The sequence below is a fragment of the Pleurodeles waltl genome, chromosome 6, assembly GCF_031143425.1.
Source record: "Pleurodeles waltl isolate 20211129_DDA chromosome 6, aPleWal1.hap1.20221129, whole genome shotgun sequence".
Taxonomy (NCBI): Eukaryota; Metazoa; Chordata; class Amphibia; order Caudata; family Salamandridae; genus Pleurodeles; species Pleurodeles waltl.
In genome coordinates this window covers 66499220-66525990 of record NC_090445.1, presented here as the reverse complement: position 1 = coordinate 66525990, position 26771 = coordinate 66499220, and the positions used below count along the sequence as shown (strand labels likewise).

Genomic DNA, 26771 nt, shown 5'->3' with positions numbered 1-26771 from the left:
GTACATACATTGGGCCACCAATTTGTAGGGGTACACCTCATCTGCAACAATTTGGCTGATGAAGCAGCCAAATCCTCAGTAGCTATGGCTTCTGTGGCTGCAGTGACTTGTTCTCAGACAAGATTGGATAATGGAATACTGACAGCCGTGAAGGCTTCAGCGGAAGGCAAGTCTCTTCCAAGAGTATACCCTACAAAATATTCTTCCCTACCAGTGCACAGAATGTTGCTTATGCAACAATTTCTGGGGTTGGAGATCGAGCGATCCCCAATGAAGACCAGAGACTAGATCTAATAAAAGCCGCTCATGAGGGTGTCGCTTCTGCACATGCTGATATCTCAGCCACAGTAACTCTCTTGCAGAAACACTTCTGGTGGCCAGGTCTATACAAACAGACAAAACGATACGTCCTTTGTTGTCATATTTGCCAGCAAATAAAGGGCTCTAATATCAAATGTCCACCGCAGACATCCCTCTTAGTGTCCAGCATGCCACTACAATGTGTGTACCTGGACCATTGTGGTCAACTCCAACCTGATGGTGCATACAAATACATTTTCGTCGCTGTTGATTGTTGTTCTAGATTCCTGTGGGTATGGCCTCAGCGGTCGGCTGACGCTTGAACTGTTATAAAAAACTTGCTAATCTTTTTCAGTACATATGCGGTTGCAGCATTCCATTCTGACCAGGGCCCTGCATTTGCCTCTAAGGCATTCAGGGACACCATGGGGACGATGGGTGTTGAACTCCATTACTCCTCACCATACCATCCCGAGGGAAATTCGGTCGTGGAGAGGCGGAACCGTGATCTAAAGCAGTCCTTAACAGCTAGAGTATTAGGTTCTAGCCACAGTTGGCTTCATCACATATATGGGTCCAGAGAGCACTGAATAATCTGCCAAGACGGTCCTTGGGGGAACACACTCCTTATGAGGTTCTCTTGGGATACCTATGTATGTCCCAGATCTTGATGGCCCTGGTTTGTTGGCAGCAGCCACACCTTTTGACATTAATGAACGTCTCATTGTCTTACAGGAGCTTCAGCAATTTAGTGATGATAAATCATTCGCCAGTGCTGCCACCTTAGGAATAAGGGATTTACCAACAACTTCCATTGGCTGGATTCCTAAAGTCAGGGATCTGGTTTGTGAGAAGATTGCTGTGATGAGGGAATTCGGTCCATCCTTCAGAGCACCAGCCCCAGTCCTGGGAACACAAGGTACCAGAACTGTTTTCTTGCCACCACTGCCTGGTTCCAGAGCAAACAGATTCATTTCCATTCATGACGTTAAGGTTCACCATGTGGCCGATACTGCACAGTAGACCCAGAGGTCCCTTGGGTATTTCCCGATCCCCTCTCACTACCCAACAGGACATACCTCTGCAAAGTAGATTTAAGAACACTACTTCGAACTACATAATAATGTCCAATCATGTTTCAAACACCTCCTCGACCATGGGGACGGCGGAAAATGAGCTCTTGCTGATTCCAGTTACCACTTCAACAACAGCACCTGCCCATGATTTGGCTGCTTTTTACACCAACACCACACAGACTGATGACACCGTCTACTATGATCCTCCACGTGAAGTGGATCAATCTCCCAGTAATACACCTGCTCCCGTATTTGCATCGACTGCCTCTGGTTATTTCATCAACATTGATGACTTTTCTTCAGACTCATCCACTCCAGTGATTGAAAATGTATCAAAGACACGTAAGCTGTACCTATGGCTTAAAATTAACTATTTAATTCACCTATGGAACTACTTATGGTTCTGTTTGACACTTTTGCATTGTTCCTCTGGATTGGGTTTGTGACTGTTTTCTTTTTGCTTAAAAATGGTCATTACCTTCCTGAAAACTCCTCAGTTGAACTTGTGGATGAAATCTTAACTCCATATCATTCTTCACATAAGGTCCGAAGAGACTTGTCCCTTGTGAACATTTCAGCTGTGCCAATTCCTGATGGTATTGTGTGTGACAACGTTCCATTTGATATATACGGGCCTACTGAGGTCATTCAGAATCAATATGTATTCAATATTTCTATGACAGATGTCATTATACCTGGTATTGTATCTGACGATTGGGATGTCCAGACAGTTGATTCTATGTTAACTGAAATGAAGGACTATTCAGTGTTCGAAATTCATGATGTATATAGCCATACAATGAATTATGGGGAAATGTCCTGTTACAATAACTGAGGACATTACTACCTGCACCGTGCTTCTAGACTCAGACCAGTACTTAACTATTCACAGTGGGAACACTGTTCTACACCACCTGTGGGGAGCCCGAAACGTTATTTAGATAAGTTCACTTATTTTTCTGGGCATGACACAAAAAGTCCTAGTCGTATTATTTCAAATTACCTCCTTACACAATTAGGAAACTTTTGCTAACAGATACAAAGCTGATCTATTCAGGTTCCTTTGTTTCCTGTCTTGCAGTTGAAGGTTACAAATACTGGAAGAACACTATTGATTTAATTGTATGGGGAACACAAGATTGGCAAATACAGGGTAGGGAAGCTTTATTTAGAGCATGCCTGATTCCTGTCTAAATGATCTTTTAAAATGACACCGTTCAACAGACATCCTGTCTGCGGTTAGCGAAAATTAAAGAAATGAACACGCCCAGTATCCCTACACCTGCGAAGTTTAATGATTGGATGTTCTTCCTGAATGTCACTGGGGAAGAGCTAGATGCAAAGGTTCAGGCTGGTACTTATAATTCTTCACTTTCCAGTCCCGGTGGGTGGTTAATTTGGCCAATAAACACTAATGGATGTCAGGCAGGTTTTTTGAACTCGTCAGGGGGTTTCAAAATCAGCCAGCCAGACCCTCGCTTTATTTCTGGTCAACACACGGGTATAGTTACAACATACAGTGTGGGTAAACTGTGCCAACAATGGGTACAGTCTAACACGTTAGCCGCAGTTAAAGAACATCTTAACACTCTTTCTGATGATGTAGACTTGCAGGAATTTTTGCTAGGTCCTAGAAAGCCATGCTCTAAACGATTCATATAGGCTATGTATAATGAGATCTGGAAGCTTTCTCAGATCGATGCTGCTGCATGCTTAAGGCAAAGAGACAGGGAGAACTTAGAAAAGCCTTTAACTGTTGTAAATAACAGCATGAACACTTTGTCCAACAGAATTTATTCACTGACAAACATTGTGTCATCTACGATGGATATCATTCAGACAGACATGTTCCTTTTATATTATGGACAAAGTCAGCTGCGTTCCACCATGCAGTTAGGTTGGACGTTACAGACACAGATAAATGGCCGAATTCCATGGAAATACATTAACAGTAGTTAATTGTTCACTACTTTTCATTTTTCCAAGGAACAGCAGACAATGGCTAAAAGGGAAGCGAGTTTCACCATGCTTCATATAGAGAAGTTAGAAAAGCTGCCTTTCACAGTTGCAGAGTCCTTCAAAAGTATGGCTCTTACATGGCATTATCAATCTGCCCATTTCCACTTTTTGTTTTTGCAAAATGCCTGAAACATCTTGCCGTGGGAAGGTACGAGCAACTGGGCGATAGCTATATTAAAGAAGAGTAGGAGTTGCCCTTTGATTATAAGTGTCTGAACGGCGAAATAGAGGTCTTTCTTAGCGGAAGCAAATGTGAGACTACTGTTAGTCATTCAATGATTTATAAGCAGGTGTCCCTTCACGGCCTTTGCACTGTGGGGGTCACAAATTTGGCCTGCTTTCTGAAGGGTACTTCCGTCCCTTTAATTCGGCGAGCATTTCATGTACTTTCGAATTGAAGTTATGTGGTGCTGAGACACCAAAGCTGTTGCGGTATGCGGTATGCGACCAGTAATTGCCTACGCAATTTCAGTCTCTAAGGTCATTACGTGTTGTGAACAAGTTTTATTCCATCCCACACAAGAGAAAAAATATCAGACATGTGGCCTCACATTGATACGATTAATGCAAATTATAACCAGCTGAGCAGACTAAAGGCGCTACTGTTTCAGAAACAAGTCACATTGACATCAGCTAGAGAGACGTATGCTCTGCAGATTGCGAGATCATCAGCCGAGATACACTCCCTGTTAAATACCAACTTCCACAAGCACTTTGGAGAACTGGTTTCCAGAATTTTCAACGACGCAAGCACTGCTGGGATTGTCCATTTCTTTAAGGCTGTTGTGTCCATCTTCCAGACCGTCTTCTGAGTCATCCCATCGGCCATCCATTCACTATTTTCAAGTGTGTTTGGCGGCTTTACCAATTAGTTTGACTTTGATTGGCAGGATACTGCTGCTATTTCTTCAAATTTGCAGTGGTTGTGTCTTTTGAGCTACACAAAGCAATGGAGCCGCTGCCACCAGCTCAACTGTGCCGGGGTTGCATGGTTCCGATCTTTGATGCTTCCTTGCTGGTGGAATTAGAGCGTGATTGGATATTGTCATTCTGACCACTCCTATGGTACGTGCAATGAGTCTTTCGCTGCATATGGTGCCTCTTCAAACATCTGCCTACAGTGTGTCTTGCTGTTACGCCAGTGTCTCCTGTGGCCCAAGAACTACTGATGTCCCCAATGAGGGTTCATTCACGGTTGTGCCCCTTGAGACTAACGCTGCTTCGCAAGGCCTCTTATGAGCATTCCTTGCTCACCAAGTTGGCTCGTTACACTATGGAGGATGGCACTACTGCGGGTGGACCTGCACAAGAGACTACTATGCACTACTGCTCCGTTGACCCATCTGCCCATCCCGCGATCGATCTAACATCTGATGATCTGGCCTCTTTCTCGGGGTGCTTTCCATTCAGTGACTCACGGGATGCTCTTCAAGATCATGACTATTATAAATAATTTGATAATTGGCTTATTATACCAAATTCAAAGTATACATTTATTGTCCTTACTTTGGCCTGCTGTGCTTGTCATGGTCAACTTTATATCTCTTGATGTTTTTTAGTTATTGATTTTAACATGTTTTAAAGAAGATTTTATTTAGTTAGTTTTTATGCTTTTAGCTTTTAGTCCAGAGCATTTTTAGCGTTTGGATTCATTTACCTTCGTTGGCGTCAAGATATGGCATCATACTTGTTACAGCAATGGGGAGGGTGTAGTGAATCCTAGTTTGTTTTAATGGGATACAGGAGATAGCTTAGCCTGTGGCTTTCATGCCCCCATTACCCAGTGACTTTTACCCTACTTAGCTTGCCCTGTTTTAGCACATTTATTTAATTAAATCTTTCAAAATGGCTGCCTTGTTTTGAGTTAGGCCCATGTTTTAGTTTGCGTTATCAGTGTCACTGCGCTAAGACGTCAAGATCAAGCAACAAAGACAAACAAACTGTAGGTGTTCACTTGAGGTACTTTCCCTCTTCATGCTTTCGAGGGAATTGTTTATATTAATTACCATCCCAAGCACGTCTTGTTATCTGTTGTTTGGGAACAAACCTACGTCAGGGGTCCAAGTAGATCTGTATAAATACTCCTCACTTTAATAGATAGTCAGAGGGATTCTGACCAGATGCCATCGCTGCTATTGATGCTGCACGCCACCTTGACACTGACCCAGTCTTCATGTCCCTACGGAGTCTGAGATAGAGACCTCATTCCAAGGCAACGAGGGTTGGGGGCTCTTCTCATAGACATGGCATTGGCAGATTGAGGTTTAAGATACCCAGCTCTCTTTTAGGTTAGAGGTTGGGTTCACTATGCTTGGGGATTAGGACATATTTCACACTTCATGTTATTTCATGATACTGCAAGATGGTAGGGCTCTTTGTATTAATGACTCTCGTCTTTACCATTCTGTGTCTTGCACTGTTCATTATCCTAATCATTGCAGCCCATGCAACTTATCGCAGATTGCAGTTTTGCTAAAAGAAAACCTGTTGAAAACTCAAATGCATGTTCTTCATTGCCTGTGTGTGACTGAGACATGTTGTTAATGTGAGAAAGGGGTAATCTCTGTTTCACCACAACGCTCCCTGAGATGTCACACTCTTGAGTCCATGCGTAAAGGCTGCCATAAATCACCTTTTACTGTTTTGGGTTTTTGGTGAGGTACTGCTTGTGAGCCGGAAGGATTGGGATGACAGTTGCATTTTGATGTAGGATTGGCATAGTCGCCTACAAACATAAGTGCTGTCATCTTTAAACCAGCAGTCTTGCCTAGAGCAAGAGTCCAACTATGACAATAGCTCATCTCCTTTCCTCAACTTGTCCAATGAATACCTTTTTTTACTAGAATAAGAATACAGGCTAAATTGTTCTTATGGGCATAAGCTGTACCAAATGTCAATGTAGGCTCAAAGAACCTCCCACTGTGTCAATGTTTTTCGTCTTTGGAATGTGGACAATTGAAAACACTAGGTCATAATTTGAATATAAGTATTGATAAAACTCCTGCTTATACAGCAATGTTAATAATAGACTACAGGAAATTAGGGGTACACTATGATATGTAATTCCCTCACTAACTGATGAAGCAACTGTGTACAAACATAGCAATCTCTAGTTTCAATGCTGTCAACATACTCATAAAGCAATCTGTAATACGCATCAGCTGACAAATCAACTCTAGAACCACCAGTGTGTAAATATTTCTCATCCTTATGTAGGGCATCTTGATTTGCAAAGAATTCTATTAAGTTTGGGGCACTCGTAGATGTAACTTTCTCTGAATCACTTGCTATGGGTAAACAATCTAATGAGCATTAATTTAATCATGATAACTGTCACTACTAGTAAACATAAATATATGTATTTACATTTGCTACTTCTATTGTTATTAAACTCCATGAGTTCTCTAATTTTAGTCCAGAAAGTTTGAATAAAAAAAAAAAATACAAAATGCAAAGTGGCTTTATTGTATCACTGTCTCTTTTCAGTCTTTTTATGAGCAAAGCAAAAATCTAAAATAGTCACTTTGACTTGGCTCCTCAGTTTATGCAGTAATAGTCAGAGGCACTTGTGTTGATGGCTGTGTTTGCTCTTTAGGCCATTTGCCTCCTTTACCTACAGCAGCTTGTCTTTTGTCAGCATCTGAGTTAGCACATGCCAACTGATTCAGTCTCAGCCCTTCTGTACCATCCACTGTTGTCAACTCACTCAGGACTAAATCGGACTTTGCTTTAGCAGTCACTTGTTCAGTCCCAACAGCTTGACTAGCCTTATCCCTCTCACTCACTGTAGCCGGCCCTTCTGGAATAGGTGCTGTCTCATCTATCAGACCTGGAACTTTGTGAGTGTGGCTCGCGTGTACCTAGTTTGGGAGACCAGTGTACTTTACAGTTGTAGTGGTTACCAAACCCACCTGGTGAGGGCCTTTCCAATGCTGTTCAAAACAGGTTTTCCTTATGTGCTTCTTAATCATGACCCAGTTGCCTGGACATAGGTCATGACAAAGCTCCGGTTGCAGTGGTGCTGTGGGTTCCCCAACCTGATGAGACAAAGAATGAACCACGTCACACAGTACTTTGGGTAATAATCCAGCACCAAGTTGTCTGTAATGTTCACAAACACATTTGCATATTTGCAGACACTGCCGGCAATCTCATGGCTCTCCCCATGATAATCTCATGAGGGGACAACCCAGTCATTCTGTCGGATGTACTGTGCAAACTCATCAGGACAAGAGGCACTGCACCTGGCCATTTCAAAATGGTGGATGCACATCTTTCTGCCAGTCTGGACATCAGTGTTCTATTAATCTGATCCACAAGTCCTAAAGCCTCACGTTTGTTGCTGCAGTGCAATCTTTGCTTAACTTGTGATGCCACACACAACATTTGTAGGACCTCATTATTGAAATTAGGCCCAGATTTATATTTTTTTAGTGCTGCATTTGCGAAATTTCTTGATGCAAAAGCGGCACAAACTTACAAAATATAATTGTATTTTATAAGCTTGCGCCGCTTTAGCGTCAAACAATGACGCAAATGCAGCACTAAAAAAATAGAAATAGGGGCCTTAGTTCCTTAGTCTGACTATAGAGAAGTTGGAAAATTGAAACGTGGTGTCAACTCCCTAAGTAACAACTTTGCTACTGTGGGACTATCATTTCTACTGGTGGGGTAGGCTTCAATCCAGAGCAAGAAAGTACACAGGATGACCAAGACATGTCAGTCCATTGCACATTGGTAGCTCACTAAATTCCAGCTGCGTTCTATTGAATGGTCCTCCTGATCTACCTATGTGACTCAGTGTAACAACTGTGTGTTTTCCTACATTCATCTGTTGGCATGTGACACATCAGTGGCACAAAGCTTCTGCAATCCCTCTGAATCTGGGGTTAAATTATGTCTGAAGTTTGGATCATTGCATATCTACCTATTTGTGCTTGTCCAAGATAAAGTCTAGCCATAGGTGACAACAAGCTATTTGGCACCATTGCTCTTCCAACACTGGAAACCCAAACATCATCCTCATTTCTCTTAACCCATCCTACTCCGACCCAGTTTTGCTGCTCTTCTTCTGTCACTTCTTCCCGTAATCTCTTAACTTCCTCCCATGTAGCAATAGCAGTTAACAGGAAATTTGACTTGTTGCATCATTTGTATCGATGATCCATTATCCATTGAAAGAGGTACAACAAAGGGCACAATACCTGGCAACCTCATCTACATAAGTATTACCCAAAGTTACATAATCAGTAGACTTTCAATGGGCTGCACAGTTGACGACAACATTTTTTTCAGGCAGCTGTAATGCATCCAACAAATTGTAAATCTTATCACTGTTCCGGATAGGGGATCCAGAAGAGGTCATAAGTCATCTTGTACCACAATTGTCTGAAAACCATACTCACTGTTAGTGAAACTTGTCACTATAAGCTGTTCAGAAACACAGCAGGCTCTAATAGGAGTGACCAATTCAGCTTTTTGAGCAAAAAAGACTCCTCGAAGCCAGGAAACTTCTATCATTCCTGGGGCCATGCAAACTGCATAACCAGCTCTCAGGGTATCTTCTTTGTCTCTCAAATAGGAGCCATCAGTAAACATGACATAGTCATTTTCATTTAAGGGGACATCTTGCATGTCAGGTCTTTGTCGGGCGCACCACACGCATTTTGGTGGGAGGCCCTTTTAAGGGTGGAGCACGTAGCCATGATGACTGCTCATTGTCAGCTTCCCTCCCCCTTCCGTACTCACCTGTGCTGGAGGCTCTGTCCTCTTCTCTTCATATTTCATCCCAAGCGCTCTGCATCCTCGTATGGCAGTTTCTCTTCCCTGTTGGGTCACCGGTTTCCCTGCTTCAGTTCTCTGTATCTTCTGTCAACCCGCAAAAGGCAATCAAAAGATATTATTCAAGTGCAAATCTATACGTTCTGGTAATGTTTATGATTTAAACTAAAGACAGGAAAGAAATACTTATCTGATGGAATCCTGTTGAAATAGCTGGTGAAGTAAAGCATGTTTTGTTAGTGTTCTCCTAGAGGAAAGAAAATATATTTATTACTTTCCAGCAGCTTTTTTTGATAAAATGTGATCAAAGACTCATATTATAGTTGTTATATCAATATGACAATAATTATTGCAGAGTGACTCATAGCTAGAGCAATGATAATAATGCATATTTATGATTTCAGGAGATTAAAGCTGATTCAGCCTAGGAACCATTATTTGAACCTTGATTCACTGTTCAAAGGACTGATGTTTAAGTATCTAGATTCATAAGGCCTATACATTTGGTAGGTGTTAGAGCAAACTGTCATATTTCTACATGTATTGTTGACTATTACCGGTGGAATTAATGGTCTTGAGTTTGTCTTCTGGTATTATTGCATAGTGAATAAACCAGCACCTAAAGAAGGGAGAAGGGACATTAGGTAATCAAACGTGAGTTGCGTAAATTGGGAAGGAATCAATGAGTGAATTATAAGTACTAAGGGTTGTTCTTATATTTTCTGAAAACTGAAACAACATCGACATTGCAAGGTGGAAATCTGGTTTGGTCTTAGTCAAGGCTTGTCCCTTTATCCCAGTGGGTCAGGCGTGACTTCTCATGAGTCTGTTTGATTCATAGGGAAGTTGGGAACTATGTTGTGTTCGTTTCACTCCTGCTGGAAGGTACACGCCTGGGAATCTTGGTTTGGTGTACAGTTCAGTTGCATCAAGACAGTCATGCTCAACCTCCTCCTCACAGTCACATGCATTTTCAACAGGTTTAGGTAATAACGTAGCAGGGTTATGTTAGATGATGCAAGAATAATTTGCTCATAGAGGGTCAAACATGCACTTGTAAGGTATTGAGTCATTGTATGAGTTAACAATATTTCCACTGAGTGGGGGATAAAAATGTTCAGAGGATGACCCATAACAATGCCTCACACTGATCTATGCTGACACTCAGTGCAATTACGGCTTTTAAACATCCAGCGAATGCTGACCCACAGGATCAAGAGAGGAAGAAAATAAGTTTGCATTTCCATTTAACAAAACGGAGAGAGCAAATCCATCCTTCTCACAGCAAAACAAAGAAAAACATTTGTTATAATTGGAATTCCCAGAGCTGGGTCTCTGCATAAGCTTGTTCTCAGCTCTGTGAAGGCACACATGCAGTTGTCATCCAATGGTACTGGATGAGACGCAGCCTTATATACCATCCTTTGTAAAGGCTTGGCCAAAAGGGAAACAATTTGAATCCTTTGACAACAGTAGCATTCCCAAGAACATTCCCAAGAACATTCAGACTTCCTTCTGAATGACAGGGGGATTTCTTGTGACACCTTCTGCACACGTTTCTCAGTTTGGTGACCTAAATACAGGAATTCTTTTTTCCAATACTATAGTTTTGCTGGGGAAACCTTTTGTCAATTCTCTCCTAAATGATTCAAGGGAGCAATTGTATGTCTCCTGCATTCTTCTCAGGTGTTTGGTGCAACTAACAGATCATCTGTTTAGTATACTAAAACTAAATGATAGGGCTTGTTAATGGATTCCAGATTCTTCTTCAAGATCTGTTTGAAAATGGATGGTGACTCTGTATACCCTCATGGGACTCGGCACAGTGCCAAAACACCATTGACAAATTTGAGTGCAAAAAGGATTTAGCTTTCCTCATGCAATGGGATGGAGAAAAAGGCTTGACAAAGATCGATCTCAGTAAACCATTCTGCTTCACTGGGAATTTCAAATAAAATACTGCAGGATTTGGTACCATAGGACAACATGGAGGGAGAATTTTGTTTACTTTCCTCAGGTCTTGAACTGTGCAGTACTTTCTATTGGGCGTCCACAGTCCTAAAATGGGAGAATTACATGGGCTTCCTAATATCTCCTTCAGGATACCATGCTCAATCAAATGGGTAATGCCAGCAATTGTCTCAGGTATCATGCTATTTGGGGGCGTTTTGGGAAATATTGCATTTGGCTTCATTGTTATTCTAATAGGCTCAACTCCTTTGATGAGTCTAATTTCCTTTCCTGAAAAAACCCAAACATCAGGTGTCACTGTGTTTTTCAAATCGTCAGGCAAGTCATTACATGTCAACATTGGGTACAAAGTGAATGTTAGAAATGGGGTCTCTGGTTGGCAGTCCGTTTGCACTCTGTACATGAAGGGACCCTCACTCTAGTCAGGGCAATGGAGATACACACTTAGGTAAGCCATACTTAACCCCATGGTAGCTTGGCACAAGCAGTCAGGTTTATCTCAAAGGCAATGTGTAAAGTATTTGTACCAACACACACAGTAATACAGTAAAAAACTACAAAATGGACATCACACCGCTTTAGAAAAATAGGCAATATTTATCTAAATCAACCAAGACCAAAACAACACAAATCCAACATATACAAGTCAAGATATGAATTTTTTAAATAATAAGAGCCTTACTCCATAGAAAACAATGGAAACATTGTTGTTACACAAAGTACCTGGTTTGTGTAAAAAATAAAGCTAGCACGGGCGAGCATGCGTCGAAAAAGTCAGGGATGCATTGATTTTTCACTCGGAAGCGAGAGTGTGTGTCGTTTCTTCTCTGTTCGGGTCGGTGGTGGATCGTTTTTCTCTCCCGCAAGAGACCGATGCGTCAATTTCTGGATGGGCACCTCATATCCGCGCAGGCTTGCATTGACTTTTGATACCCAGTGATGATGCGTGAGAAATCTGGTGTTGGAAAACCGCTCTGCATGGGGTTTGCGACATTATCAGCAGCCACAAGTGGGTGTTGCATAGTTTCTCCAGCCACAATGCGTTGATCTCCCAGTTGCGATGCAGGTGGAGCACTGATTTTTGCTGAGAAGCGGGTGGCGTGTCATTTTTTAGCCACGTTGCACGTGGTGTGATGAAATTTTCCTCGCACGTGCACGGATTTTAGTCCTTGTTCTGCCAACATTCACCTTTCAATGGCCCAGGGCCTGCATTGGCACTACTTGGCAGGGCAGGAGTCTCAGCAGAGTCCAGGTGCTGCCAGAGGAAGTCGTTGGGGCCCTGAGACTTCAAAACAGAAGGCAAGCTCATTCCAAGCCCTTGGAGATTCTTTACAAACAGGAATAAACCACAAAGTCCAGTCTTTTTCGTCTTTCAGGCAGAAGCAGAAACTGCAGGACAACCCAGCAAAGCACAGTCACAGGCAAAGGGGCAGTACTCCTCCTTCAGCTCTTCTCCTCGGCAGAGGTTCCTCTTGAATCCACAAGTAATCTGAAAATCTGGGGTTTTGGGTCCACTACTTATATCCCTTTCTGCCTTTAAAGTAGGGAAACTTCAAAGGAACGTCTCTGTTTCTTACAGGATCCTGCCTTGCCCAGGCCTGGCTCCAGACTCACACCAGGGGTTTGGAGACTGAATTATGTGAGGGCAGGCATAGCCCATTCAGGTGTAAGTGACCACTCCTTCCTCCACTCCAGCTCAGATGACCCATTAGGATATGCAGGCTATACCCTAGCTCCCTTTGTGTCACTCCATATTTCTATCTGCTCTCAAAGGGAAACTGCACTTAAAAGATTTGTAACCTATGAGAGAGATAGGCCTTGCAATAGTGAAAAACGAATTTGGCAGTATTTCACTGTTAGGACATGTAAAGCACATTAGTACATGTCCCACTTTTAACATACATTGCACCCTGCCCCTGGGGCTATCTAGAGCCTGCCTTATATGTATAAAAAGGGAAGGTTTAGGCCTGGCAAGTGGGTGCATTTGCCAGGTCAAATTGGCAGTTTAAAACTGCAGATTCAGACACTGCAGTGGCAGGACTGAGTCATGTTTACAGGGCTACTCGTGTGGGTGGCACAAAGAGTGCTGCAGGCCCACTAGTAGCATTTGATTTACAGGCCCTTGGCACCTCTAGTGCACTTTACTAGGGACTTACTAGTAAACCAAATGTACCACTCATGGAAAAAAACATATTATTTTACACATATATTTTACACATGGAGCACTTGCACCTTAGCACTGGTCAGCAGTGGTAAAGTGCCCAGAGTACCAAAAACAGCAAAAACAGAGTCCGGCACACAGTCAAACCCTGGGAAGCAGAGGCAAAAAAGACAGGGAAGACCGCGCCAAGGATGCCAGGTCTAACACGTGTCCCCCATGGCTGAAAGCTAGGAGAACTACCCAACCTCATGGGAGTTCTCATCACTAAGACGGAAGAATCTGGACAGACCATCAGCATTGGTGTGTCATGTTCCAGGGCAGTGTTCCACTGTAAAGTCCATTCCCTGTAGGGAGATAGACCACCTCAGCAGTTTTGAGTTCTCACCCCTCATCTGCATTAACCTTTTGAGGGGCTGTGATCCGTCTGAACCTGAAAGTGAACATCTTCCTGCACATAAATAATCTACCCCCTCAACGCAGACACCCTTGCACTATGGAGCAAGGATGCCTGCGTTGGTGCAGGCAGCTTAATTCCATGTGGGCAGAGTGGAAAACATGTGGTGCGCCATATTCCTGTAAATACAGCGCATCCCTGCATTTCAAAAGTGGCACAACGTGCCACTGCTATTTTTGGTACAGCACTGCGCTTCACCAGTTTGTCATAAATCTCAGTCACTTTCTAATACTTTTTATCATGTCTTTAGATGGTGCACCTGTCACTGAATTTCTCTGAGGTTCACAATCAGGTCAATCTATATTCACTTTGCATTCAGTTCACAAATCATTCGGAACGACAATGTCAAACTACATATTCAAACCTTCCCACAGACATTTTTAAAGTTTCACAAATCTCTCTGTCTGCTTGTACAACTCCACTGGTTTCTCTCAGGTAATCATTTGTGAATGACAAAATATCACTCCTACTCCAAGGTATATGAACATAATCTCCACCCGGTATCTCTCTTATGGGCATCATTTGCACTTTGTCCTCAGCTTGATATGCTCCAACCAGAGGTACACTTGGCTTGGCTTTCTTCTGAGCTCGTTTCTCTGCCCATCTACCTTCCTACTTATCTATAGCTTCCCATTTCTGAACATATGTGATCAATTCCATGAGATCTCATGTTGTCTATTTCTTTTCCGCTAAACTCTAATCAATAACATCTATATACTGTCATTGGTTTCTCTAGATCCACATCATATTTTGTGGCTACTTCAGCTAATCTCTCACAACCCTGTCCTGCACATTGTGTAATGTCTCTGCATACAAACCTCAATTCATATTCAGTGTAAGTTTATAATTGGTCTGTGTCTAACATCCCTTAGATCATCTCATTTAAGTCTAATTTACGTCTGGGCGCATTCACTCTCGGGTGTCTCTTCTTTTCTCATATTGCGATTCGTTACACCTGTTGCACTTTGAGGACTCAAATTATTTAACCCATCTGTCAACTATTGTGCAGTGAAATCTTGCAAACTGATATTATTTCTCTGCGCTACTTCTATTCTTGACTGTCCCATATTCTGCTGACTTGGGGTATTAAAGTGTGACATTCTCTGGCATGTCAAGAGGTACTCTTTGTTGTAGAGTGCTGCAATGTACATTTTGAATCTGATAGGTCTAGTCATAAAAGGAAGTGTGGTTCCCTGAGGCAAGATCGCATCAGGTTGAATCCTGTCTGATATCATTGTGTTTGGATCTGCAATCCGGATAGGTGTTAGTCGTCTAATAAGAGTACCACGTCTCTCCATTTCTGAATTATGAGAATATACTGATCGCTGCATACCACTTGGTGATAACCCAGCATATGTAACTGGTGTATCATCAAATGGGCATTACTTCGAGACGTACCTGAAACAAATAAGGGAACAACTAGACCTATAGTCATGGGACCCGTTAATGCATCTGTACCCACATGATTTGTCTGATTCTGAGTAATTGTTATTCCTACACTCTATCCTGGTAAGACAGTACTGAAACTTTGTCCTGTTTGACTCAACGTAACATTTGGCTTTGACTGTACTGGACTAAACATTGGCACAGGTTGACTCAGGGTCAATTTTGTACAGGAGGCTTTACATAAGGTGACTGCACAGTCTGGCTCACTTTAGGATTTGGCACAACCTGGTTCACAACTGAACTTGGTACAAGCTGAACTGTATGAGCATTTTGAACTGGTTGATTCACATCAGGAATCTGAGTTACTGGATTTGCTGGTGTACTTGGCACTAGTCGATTTGGGGTCTGTGCAACTGGGACAATTGACACATTTGTTGATACATTTTGTGCTGCCTCACTTGTTCCTACTTCTGAACGATACGTAGGTGGACGATTCATCAGGATCTGAATGATGAACTCAGAATCTGAATCACTCTCACTCTCATATATCACTGTCTTTTAACCTCAACTTCGGCTGTCTGTTCTACCTTTAGTGCTTTCACCTTTTTCTTTTGTAAGGTCTGGAAACATTCTGACTCCCTCAAGTATGTCTGATCTCCACATTTTCTGCTCTGCATCCCATCAAGCCTCTGCAAGTATCTTAATTGCTTTCTACATTCTATTTTCATACATGCCAGTCATTTTAGGTTGTTCATTAAGTTACCAAATGCTTAAGAGCGTCAAATTGTAGGGATCCTTTAAGTGGGTTTATCTCATACAGTATTTGCCTTTGAATTGTCTAAAATTCTCAAATTAAAAGTTCTATAATGGGGAAATGCTAAAGCACCTTCTTTCTCATCGATCTTACACAATTGTTCAGGCAATAGGCACACATGAAATCCTTTGCTAAAAGACACATTGTCCCTCATTAAAACAATGGTGGTAAATGCCGCCTACCGCCGCAGCGACGGCTGCCAAAAGACCGTTGCCGCGGCTAACAGCAGTCCGCCAAATAATGACCACAGATGGATTTCCGCTTAAAGAAGGGTGGAAATCCGGCTGTGGCCAGGCTGGCGGATGGCGTTAAGGTGGCACTGCCACCACCAGCAGTGCCACACCAGTAGACCGCCGCCAGCCGTATTATGTCAAATAATACGGCCTGGCGGTGTTCTACTGGCGGGCGCTGCTGGTGGTAGCAGCGTCCTAACCCGTCCCCTGCCGGAAGAACCCCTGGATCCAGGTAAGTTGGGTTTCTGACAGAAAAGGGAGGTGGGGGCTGTTGTGTGTGGGGGTGTGTGCATGAATATGTGAGTGTGTGCATGTTGGAAAATGGGTTATTGATAAGGGCAGGTAGGTACCTACACCTAGCAACAAGCCACTAACCTCCAATTAGGTACAGTTAGGTCTCAGTAAATTAATCCCAGCTCAACCCTTGGTAGCTTGGCAACGAGCGTCAAGGCTTAACTTAGGAGACAAAGTGTAAAGCATTCAAATATCACAAAACAGTAATTAAATAAAACACAGGAAACCGTTTAAAAATCCAAAACCAATTTATAAAAATAGTTTATATTTTTATCTTTAAAATGACACAAAAACGAATAAAATTGGTTCAGGGGAACCGGAGATATGAATTTTTAAAGTATTATTATTTTTCTAGCGCTTAGAAACAAAAAGCGCCAATCGGGTCATCTGGTTGCACCAGGACCGGGGCAAAGTCAAAGTTTCAGGCCGACCGCGATGGAGCCCTGCTCGGCTACAAGTCGCGGGAGGCCTCGGTTAAAAAGTTACCTTCTGACTTAGTCTTTATTTTGAAGTTTTTCTTCACCGGGACGAACCTGCCAGTTGAATCCGACCTCCTGGAGCCCTTGTCCGGATACGCGATGTGGGTTTCCTCGGTGGAGACTTTTACCTTAGGACTTAGTCGTTTTTTCGAGATGAAAATCCTTCGACTGGGGTAAACCTGGATCTTGATCCGACGTCCATGGAGCCCTTCTCGGATACGATGGCTGGGAGGTCCCGGTCAACTTTTTACCTTCGGACTTAGTCTCTTTTTTGGATGTTTTTCTTTACCGGGACGAACCACGAAGTCAGGCCGGGTCGCGGTTGAGGCAAGCCGGCTAGAATTTCCGCGGCGGGTCGGTCCCTCTCTGGAGCTTTTTTCCAAAAATTCTCAAATCTTTTCCAAACTTCTGGGGCTTCACCCAGATGTTCTTTTAATGTTCTTTTGGGGTCCACAGCTCACCCCAAGGGTCCAGAAGTTCTGTGATGATCCTTGGGGGGTGCGGACTTCAACTCCCTGAATGCACCTGGCGCAAACTCCTTTTTGGCCACTGGACAGTGGTCAGCTGGTCGCTTTCTTCAGGAGTTGGTGCAGGGGACTCTGGTTAGCAATTTTTCACCTGTAGCAAACAGGGAGTCCCTCCTTGAACCAGTTGAAGCCAGGCAAAGTCCTTCTTGTGGTGAAGCCCAAGTGTGCAGCTGGTGCAGTCCTTCTGAGTGCAGGTTCCAGGTGCAGGCCTGGGGTCCAGCAGGGCAGTCCTTCTTCTCCTTAAGTTCTTTCTTCTTGAAATTTGGTGGGGATCTGAGGTGTGGGTGCAGGTCTGCCAGTTTTATCCTTGCTCCTGGGTGAAAAGCAGGGGGGGCCCTGGTTCTCCAATCAGGGACAGGGTCGTCCCCCTGTGATGACCACTTGCTGGGAAGTGTGGCAAAAATCCATCCCAGAAGGCAACAGTCTCTAAAAATCCAACATGGATGAATCTGATTTTTGGAGGTTACATCTGGCTGAGCCCACCCACTGGTGTGGCTAAAAAACATAAACACACCCCTCTCCTGCCCTCTCCTAATCTAATCAAGGGGGCACCTTATTGTCTGGGGTTGCAGGATGTGGGGGTGTTGCTGGGTGCTCCAAATGTCTTTCTATGCCTTTGAAGACCAGTTTGGCCGCCCTCCCCCTTCCTGCCTCACCATCTGCTGAGGGGAGATTCTCTCCCCCAAGCACATTCCTTTGTGTGAAGCCAGGCCACTTCACACCTCATCAAGGCAGCCTGGCAGAAGCTGCTGCAGGCTGGCCAATCAGAGCACAGCAGCAAAAACAATGCAGAGCTGAAATTGGCAACTTTTTAGGTAAAGTCTAAACTTTTTACCTGAACAAGTTATATTAAATCCCACAACTGGAAGTTGTGGGATTTATTACAACAATTAATTTGATACCAAATTCTTGGTATGTAACATTTAAGGAGACTTTAAAATTTAAAATAAAGTCTGCCCATTCTAGCCCATGAAGGCCATTTACTTCAATGAGGGAAAAACAAATTTGGCTGTTTTTACCTCACCAGGGCTTATAAATCTATTTTTATAAAGTCCCTGCTTATAGTTACATGGCACCCAGCCCTAGGGGCACATAGGGCACACCTTAGGGGTGACTTATATGTAAAAATAAGGTAGTTTAAGACTTTGGAAGTACCTTTAATTCCAAAGTCGAATTTGCATATAACTTTAATTTAAAAGCAGCCAGCAAGGCAGGCTTGCTTTTAAAATGACACTGGGCACCTCAGCAGTGCACCTAGGTGTGCACCACCTATGCTGTGGTCCCTAAACCTACATGCCCTACCATATACTAGGGACTTATAGGTAGGTTAACTTAGCCAATTATAATTAGCCTAATTTGCATATCCATTTTACACAGAGCACCGGCCCTGGGACTGGTTAGCAGTACCCAGGGCACCATCAGAGTCAGGAAAACACCAGCATAAAGTGGAAAATGGGGGCAAAAAGTTAGGGGGCCTCTGCAATCAGCCCTGTTTTCCCACACAACCCCCCCCCAGCCCACACGCCCAGGAGACTCAGCCCAACCCTGGGAGAGTCTTCCTGGCTTGTTAGGCGAGGAAGACAGTGAAGAAAACTGGCTGTCCCTTTGCAGGGCCTACTCTGCCTTACATCCTCCTGTCAGGGTCACTCCCTCTGGGTAGTGAAGCCATCCCAACAGTAAAAGGACCCAACTCAAACTGAAACTTCCCTCTAGGGGGGTCTTCCTCCTCTCTCTCTGCCAACTTGGGTAGTGAGGTGCCCACCTCCCCTACTCCTAACTTTGCTAGGGCAACACCTAGCTTACCCAAAGAGGTCACCCAACACTTGAGCAACCCCACCATGACCAATAGGGTCAGGGGGCCTACTTTGCTATTGGCCTTGGGGTCTGCCTCCCAGGCCAAGTACAGTGCTGCCAGGAAGGCTAGCACCCAGCAGAGGCTACTGACAGCTGTCAGTACCCAGAACCACACCCTAAGCTCTCCACTGACAGGTGGCTGAGCTGCTTTAGGGGCAATTTTGGGGTCTTGGCACCCCTCTTGCTGTCTAGAGTGGGGGGCTACCACCTCTTGTGGTAGACACCCTCCTTCCACTCTCCCTTCTGTCAGTGCAGGGGCAACACCCTGCATCTGGACAGCTGCCTGACTACTCAGGACTTCCGTGGGGTCAGGGGAGGCCTCACCAGTGCCAACTCTGGGCTCCCCCCCTACTGGGGCAGAAAGCCTTTGGCTCCCTGGAACTCTCTTTAAGAGTGGCCTACCCTTCCTTTTCTTCTTTCCTTTTCTTGGGGACCCCTGTCTCCTAACTGTAGGGACTGACTCCCCAGGACTTTGGGTTGGGGGGGCGCCCTGGGCGACCGCCCCATCTGTGACCAGACTCACCTCTGGGAGGTCATTGCCCAGGATACAGTCTAGGGGCAGGTCAGCACTGACTACCACCCTAAACCAGTCAAGGATACCCTCCCTCTCTAGGGACACTATGGCTACAGGTTTGGAGGTGACCTCCCCTGTGGCTATCCTGACTTTCTTTGTCTCTCCTGGGACATACATGTCTGGGGTCACTAACCGGTCACTCACTATAGTGTGACTGGCACAGGTGTCTCTCAGGCCAGTGGTAGGGATCCCATTCACTTGAATGTGGTGGAAGTGCCTACTCCCACCCTCAGGGATTACCAGCTTACCATCTGGTCCTGTCTCCCAGCTCATTGCTAGGAGGACTTCATCATCTGAGGAGTCCTCCTCTATGGCTACACTGGACAGCCCAGTGCTAACCACCTTCTTTGGACAGGCTGCATCTCCTCTGAAGTGACCTGTCTGCTGACAGTCAAAGCAAGCCCTACTGTCCAAGAGCTTTTTTAACCCTGGGTCTCCCTGTCTCTGCTTGTCAGAGTGGGAGTGGGATTTACTCTCCTCCTTCTTAGGGTTCTGGGGTCCAGAGGGAGTCTCTGTGGTGGGCTTACCACCTCCCTCCTTAGGTTTTTGGGGACCTGACCCCCCCTTCTTGGAGTCTCCCCCCTGGGACTTGACAACCACCCTGGTTCTCAACCACTCATCAGCTGCCTCCCCTAGCTCTCTAGGGTTGGTCTGCTTAGAGTCCACTAGATGCTGGCGTAACCTTTCTTGGGTACAATTGGTCAAGATGTGCTCTCTCATGATCAGATTGTATAACCCCTCATAAGTATCTACTTTGTTACCAATAATCCAGCCCTCCAGTGCCTTTAGTGAAATGTCCACAAAGTCAACCCAAGACTGGGTACTGACCTTCTGGGTGTCCCTGAACTTCATTCTATACTGCTCTGGGGTCAGACCAAACTTTTTAGTCAAGCAACTCTTCATACTGGGGTATGAGTCTGCATCCTCCCCCCTCATGGTTAGGAGCCTATCCCTCCCAGAGTTGGGAACTAACTCCCAAAGAAGTGAACCCCAGTACAGAGGCTTGACTCTCCTCATCTGGAGGGCCCTCTCAAAGGCCCCCAGCCACTTATCTATGTCATCCCCCTCTACATATGCAGGAACCACCCCCTTGGGTAATCTGGGGCAAACTCCCCCGCCCATGGACACCTCAACTTCTCTGTCGCTGCCACCATCTCTTTTCTCTTTGTTTGCCCACTTTTTCTTTTCTAGGGCCAGCTTCTCTGCTTCCAAAGCTATGTAGGCTAGCTGGGCTTCCAGCTCTCTTTCTCTGATGGATGGGTTCTCTCCTCCTGAAAGGACCCCCTTCCTACCACTAGCTTTGGATCTGCCCCTAGTGACTGTATCTACTGAGGACCGTTCTTCCTCATCCTCACTTGGGCTCAGATGCCTTCCCTCCCCTGAGAGGTTAGAGTTAGCATCCTCCCCTTTTTCTTCCTCCTCTGGAGCTTCCTCTGTGCCTAGCTCTTGGGCCTCAGCCCATGCTGTCAGGGATTTAGTCAGGATTTTCTTCCTGAGGTCTGGGGTTGCAGGCAACCCCCTTTCAATACACAACCCCCTAACTTTAATTTAAAAGCAGCCAGCAAGGCAGGCTTGCTTTTAAAATGACACTGGGCACCTCAGCAGTGCACCTAGGTGTGCACCACCTATGCTGTGGTCCCTAAACCTACATGCCCTACCATATACTAGGGACTTATAGGTAGGTTAACTTAGCCAATTATAATTAGCCTAATTTGCATATCCATTTTACACAGAGCACAGGCCCTGGGACTGGTTAGCAGTACCCAGGGCACCATCAGAGTCAGGAAAACACCAGCATAAAGTGGAAAATGGGGGCAAAAAGTTAGGGGGCCTCTGCAATCAGCCCTGTTTTCCCACAGTGCATGAATGCGAATGTATGTGTAGTGTTGTTTGCGTGCGTGTATGCATGTGTGAGAATGCGCGTATGAATGGATATGTGAATGCGTGTCTGCGTGTCTGCGTGTCTGTGTGAATGTGGTGTGCATGTGTGCATAAATGAATGGATGCATGCATGTATGAATGCGTGTATGCCTGTATGAGTGTGTGTATGCGTGGTGTGTGTCTGCATGTGTATGTGCACGGGGAGTTGAGGGAAAAAAATCTGCACTGGTTTTGTTATGCGGTCCTGTTTTGGTAATTAAACTGTATGTTTAGGATGGCAGCACCACAGATCGTGGGAGACTGAGTGCTATCCTCATTGCTTGGTTGCTGTCGGCCTAACTTCTGGCTAGCTCACAGTTTCTTACCCGAACCTGACACTCTGACTCCTCAGGGAAGTCGTGGAAACAGATCATAGCCCTTTCACTTGGTTACTTATGCATGTCAATGAAAGACACAAAGGTGATCATTACAACCCTGGCGGACGGTGTTAAAGCTGGGGAAATACCGCAAACAGGCCGGCGGACAAAAAAAGGGAATTACAACCCTGGCGGAAACCGCCAACAAAGACAGCCACTTTAACACATTGCCCGCCACGGCGGTACAGACAAACAGCGCGGCGGTCACCGGCAACAGACAGGCGGGAGACAATGTACCGCCCACACTATTATGACAGGCCAATCCGCCACCTTTTCCCAGGCGGATTCTCTGTGGACAAAAACACGGCGGAAACAGCTTTTGCTATGGGAAAACGCTCACCTTAACACACTCAACGAGGAACGACGACTCCATGAAGCCGGAACTCCAAATCCTACCTGCCTTTGTCTTTCTGCTCCTCTACGACCAACAGCGACTTAGGCACAGAAGATACCGGTGAGTACTGCATCTATGACACGGGGGAGGGGGAAGGCAAAAGTTAGGGGGACACCCACCAAACACCCCCACCCTCGCATATTACAGCATACACACCAATTCATTTACAAAAATCACATGAACAACCCACAATCCCCCCGGAAGAATGCAAAGACAAAGCGAATTTCGGTCAAACATTGTAATGTGCCAATATACATGTCATACAAAAAAATACTGATATATATCTCGAAATCTGTCATAATTATATATACAATACAAGAAGTAGTGCAGATATGTACACAACAATGTCAGTGCACCAACAGTCCAAAAATGCATGGGCGAGGCCCACAATAGGTACCTGACCAAAATCCGAGAGAACACTGCCGGGGCATCAGATAGAAACACTACAGGCACCTCAGGGGGAAGAGAAGGGGGGGCACCTCAGCCAGATGAATGCGAAGCCAGATCCACGACGGGGCTCCATGCCCATTGATGTATCCTGGGGAGTGCAAAGCCACAGTCTCTCAAGTCTCACAAGTGGGTGGGTTGCCCACTGTGCCATCCTGGGGAGTGCAAAGCCACAGTCTCAAAAGTCTCTACAGTGGGTGGCTTGCCCACTGTTACATCCTGGGGAGTGCAAAGCCACAGTCTCACAAGTCTTTACAGTGGGTGGTTTGCCCACTGTTACATCCTGGGGAGTGCAAAGCCACAGTCTCACAAGTCTTTACAGTGGGTGGGTTGCCCACTAGACCATCCTGGGGAGTGCAAAGCTACAGTCTCACAAGTCTCTACAGTGGGTGGGTTGCCCACTGTTACATCCTGGGGAGTGCAAAGCCACAGTCTCACAAGTCTCTACAGTGCGTGGGTTGCCCACTGTTACATCCTGGGGAGTGCAAAGCCACAGTCTCACAAGTCTTTACAGTGGGTGGGTTGCCCACTAGACCATCCTGGGGAATGCAAAGCTACATTTTCGCAAGTATCTGCAGTTCTCTTCTGCTACTGGGTGGGACTGGTGCCCAGACAGGATGAGTCTCCCCGTGAAAGTTCATGTCCTGTCACTGTCCCAGCTGCACATGGGATAAGGATGCCTGATGTGGCGGCCTATTCATACCCACACGGTGTTTGCCTTGTTCAGCGGTCTTCCCCATGGCAGTCTTTGCCCTGTTCAGCGGTCTTCACCATGGCGGTCTTTGCCCTGTTCAGCGGTCTTCACCATGGCGGTCTATGGACTGTTCAGCGGTCTTCACCATGGCGGTCTTTGCCCTGTTTAGCGGTCTTCACCATGGCGGTCTTTGCCCTGTTCAGCGGTGCTTAGCCATGGCAGTCTTTGCCCTGTTCAGCGGTCTTCACCATGGCGGTCTTTGCCCTGTTCAGCGGTCTTCACCATGGCGGTCTTTGCCCTGTTCAGCGGTGCTTAGCCATGGCAGTCTTTGCCCTGTTCAGCGGTCTTCACCATGGCGGTCTTTGCCCTGTTCAGCGGTCTTCACCATGGCGGTCTTTGCCCTGTTCAGCGGTGCTTAGCCATGGCAGTCTTTGCCCTGTTCAGCGGTCTTCACCATGGCGGTCTTTGCCCTGTTCAGCGGTGCTTAGCCATGGCAGTCTTTGCCCTGTTCAGCGGTCTTCACCATGGCGGTCTTTGCCCTGTTCAGCGGTGCTTAGCCATGGCTGTCTTTGCCCTGTTCAGTGATCTTCACCATGGCGGTCTATGGACTGTTCAGTGGTCTTCACCATGGTGGTCTTTGCCCTGTTCAGCGGTGCTCTGACATGGTGGTTCGGATACTGACATTGGTGTGTGACATGACGATCTCCACACTGGACATTGGTGTGTGGCATGACGATCTCCACACTGGACATTGGTGTGTGGCATAACGATCTCCACACTGGACATTGGTGTGTGGCATGACGATCTCCACACTGGACATTGGTGTGTGGCTTGACGTTCCATCATTGCCCAGCGGGGCTGTGGGATCCTGGTCCCTCCTGGGCTGTGACTCCGGCGGTGGTCTCCTGACCAGTAACGAGACTTGGGCCCTCCTGGGCTGTGACTCTGGCGGTGGTCTCCTGACCAGTAACGAGACTTGGGCCCTCCTGGGCTGTGACTCTGGCGGTGGTCTCCTGACCAGTAACGAGACTTGGGCCCTCCTGGGCTGTGACTCTGGCGGTGGTCTCCTGACCAGTAACGAGACTTGTGTCCTCCTGGGCTGTGACTCCGGCGGTGGTCTCCTGACAAGTAACGAGACTTGTGCCCTCCTGGGCTGTGACTCCGGCGGTGGTCTCCTGACCAGTAACGATACTTGGGCCCTCCTGGGCTGTGACTCTGGCGGTGGTCTCCTGACCAGTAACGACGGTGCTGGCGGTTGTGTCTCGACCGCCGGAAATGATGGCGCACTTCTCCGCCGTGACACTCACAACAGGCTGGGCAGACTTCCTCGGGACCTTCCCCACCTTCTTTGGAGTTACAGCTGACTCAACAATCGCCTTTGATCCCATTTCAGTTGTCCCACCAGGAGTCTTGACACGGTCCCGTCGTCCACTCTCCAATTTCAGAGCCTTCACAGGGGGTGGGCTGCCAGTGCCTTGGCTCCGGGTCCTACTGCCTGCCCTGGTGGACGGTGCACTCCAAAAACCTGGAACACGCACCACTGGCACTGGAGGCTTTTTGGCTGAGGCGCTACAACGGGACTGATGAACTGGAGGGGGGGGCAAACAGGTCAAGTTTGACATAGGGACAGTTTCTGACGGACACTGGGATGGGTAGCTGGAGGGGGTCTGGGAGTGGAGGTAGAGGAGGTGGTTGTAGGAGGTGTCACTTTAGGTGTTTTGGGTGCAGGTGCAGGTACTGGAGGCTGTCATGAGGTGGACGGATGTTGGGTGAGTGATTGCCGGCGTTTGGGTACTTTGGGAGGGGGCGTCACAGGCACACTGGGAGAGGACACAGGGGACGTGTAAATGGCAGTGGAGGTGGTGAGTGCAGCTGAGCAGCTTGTGGTGCTGGGTGTCCTGGTGCGAGTCCTAGTGCCTGTAGATGTGGTGCATGCAGGTGTGTGTGTAGACGACACTGGGAGGGAGGAGGGAGAAGAGGAGGAGGGGGACACAGTGGAGACAGTGGATGTTGCTGTGTCTGTATGGGTGTGATGCTTGTGTGAGTGCCTGTGGTGTGTGTGGTGCCTATGTTTGCTTGAGCTACTTTTGGGTGTTGACTTGTGTGCCTGCTGGTCTGTAGGTGTGCTTGGGATGGGCTGGGGTATAGGGGATTGGGTCTGGGTGGAGGAAGTTGGAGGGGGGAGGCTGGACACAGGGACAATGGCTGCCATCAGTGCTGAGGCCAGAGATTGCAGGGTTCGCTGAAGGACAGCCTGACCAGAATGAATGCCTTCCAGGAATGCATTACCGTGTTGAAACTCTCGTTCTACACCTTGGATGGCATTCACAATTGTAGTCTGCCCAACAGTGAGTGACCTGAGGAGGTCAATGGCCTCCTCACTGAGGGCAGTAGGGGTGACTGGGGCAGGGCCTGAGGTGCCTGGGGCGAAGGTGATGCCCACCCTCCCGGGTGAGCGGGCACGGGGCGAACGCTGAGGGGCTGCTGGGAGGGCGGGGCTGATAGGGGAGGTGGCGGCTGTACCTGTAGAAGTGGGGTGCACAGATGGTGCCGCCACCACAGGGGAGCTCACATCGGCGGACGAGTCCGTGTCGCTGGTTGGTGATCCTGTGGCCGACGTGAAGCTCCCCTCGCCCTCCGTCCCACTGGTGCATTCAGAGTCTGTGGTGTGGCCCTCCATGGCCATGTGGGATGCAGCTCCCTCGTGCTCCGGTGCCACTGTACCTCCACCTGATGATGCTGATGTAGAAAAGGACAGGGAGAGCAGGAAAAGGGGGGGAGACAGAAGAAAGAGAGTTTTAGTGCATGGCATTCTGCTACCGTTGGCGGACAAGACAGACGCAGCAGCCCCATGCATTACGCCGTGCTCCTGCCCTCTGCACATGCAATTTCTGGGATATGGACTACATGGCAATGGTAGAAATCTGCGCACATGGATGACAAAGGGGCAACTATACATCAACTTGCCTCTGTTCTGACCTGGGGTAGAGTCCCACATGGCCTACATTACGGAGGG

The 26771-nt window shown here is 46.4% G+C and overlaps 1 long non-coding RNA gene across 1 annotated transcript in view; it reads right to left on the bottom strand.

Moving 5' to 3' along the window:
- The window catches only part of LOC138301858 (uncharacterized), a 90682-nt gene extending 81417 nt beyond the window's left edge, over positions 1 to 9265 (bottom strand). The window contains exons 1-2 of the long non-coding RNA XR_011205124.1: positions 9144 to 9265; positions 7307 to 7432 (exon numbers count right to left, since the gene is read on the bottom strand). This is a non-coding gene — a long non-coding RNA (uncharacterized lncRNA). The remainder of the gene's footprint in view (positions 1 to 7306; positions 7433 to 9143) is intronic.
- Positions 9266 to 26771: the final 17506 nt, after the last annotated feature.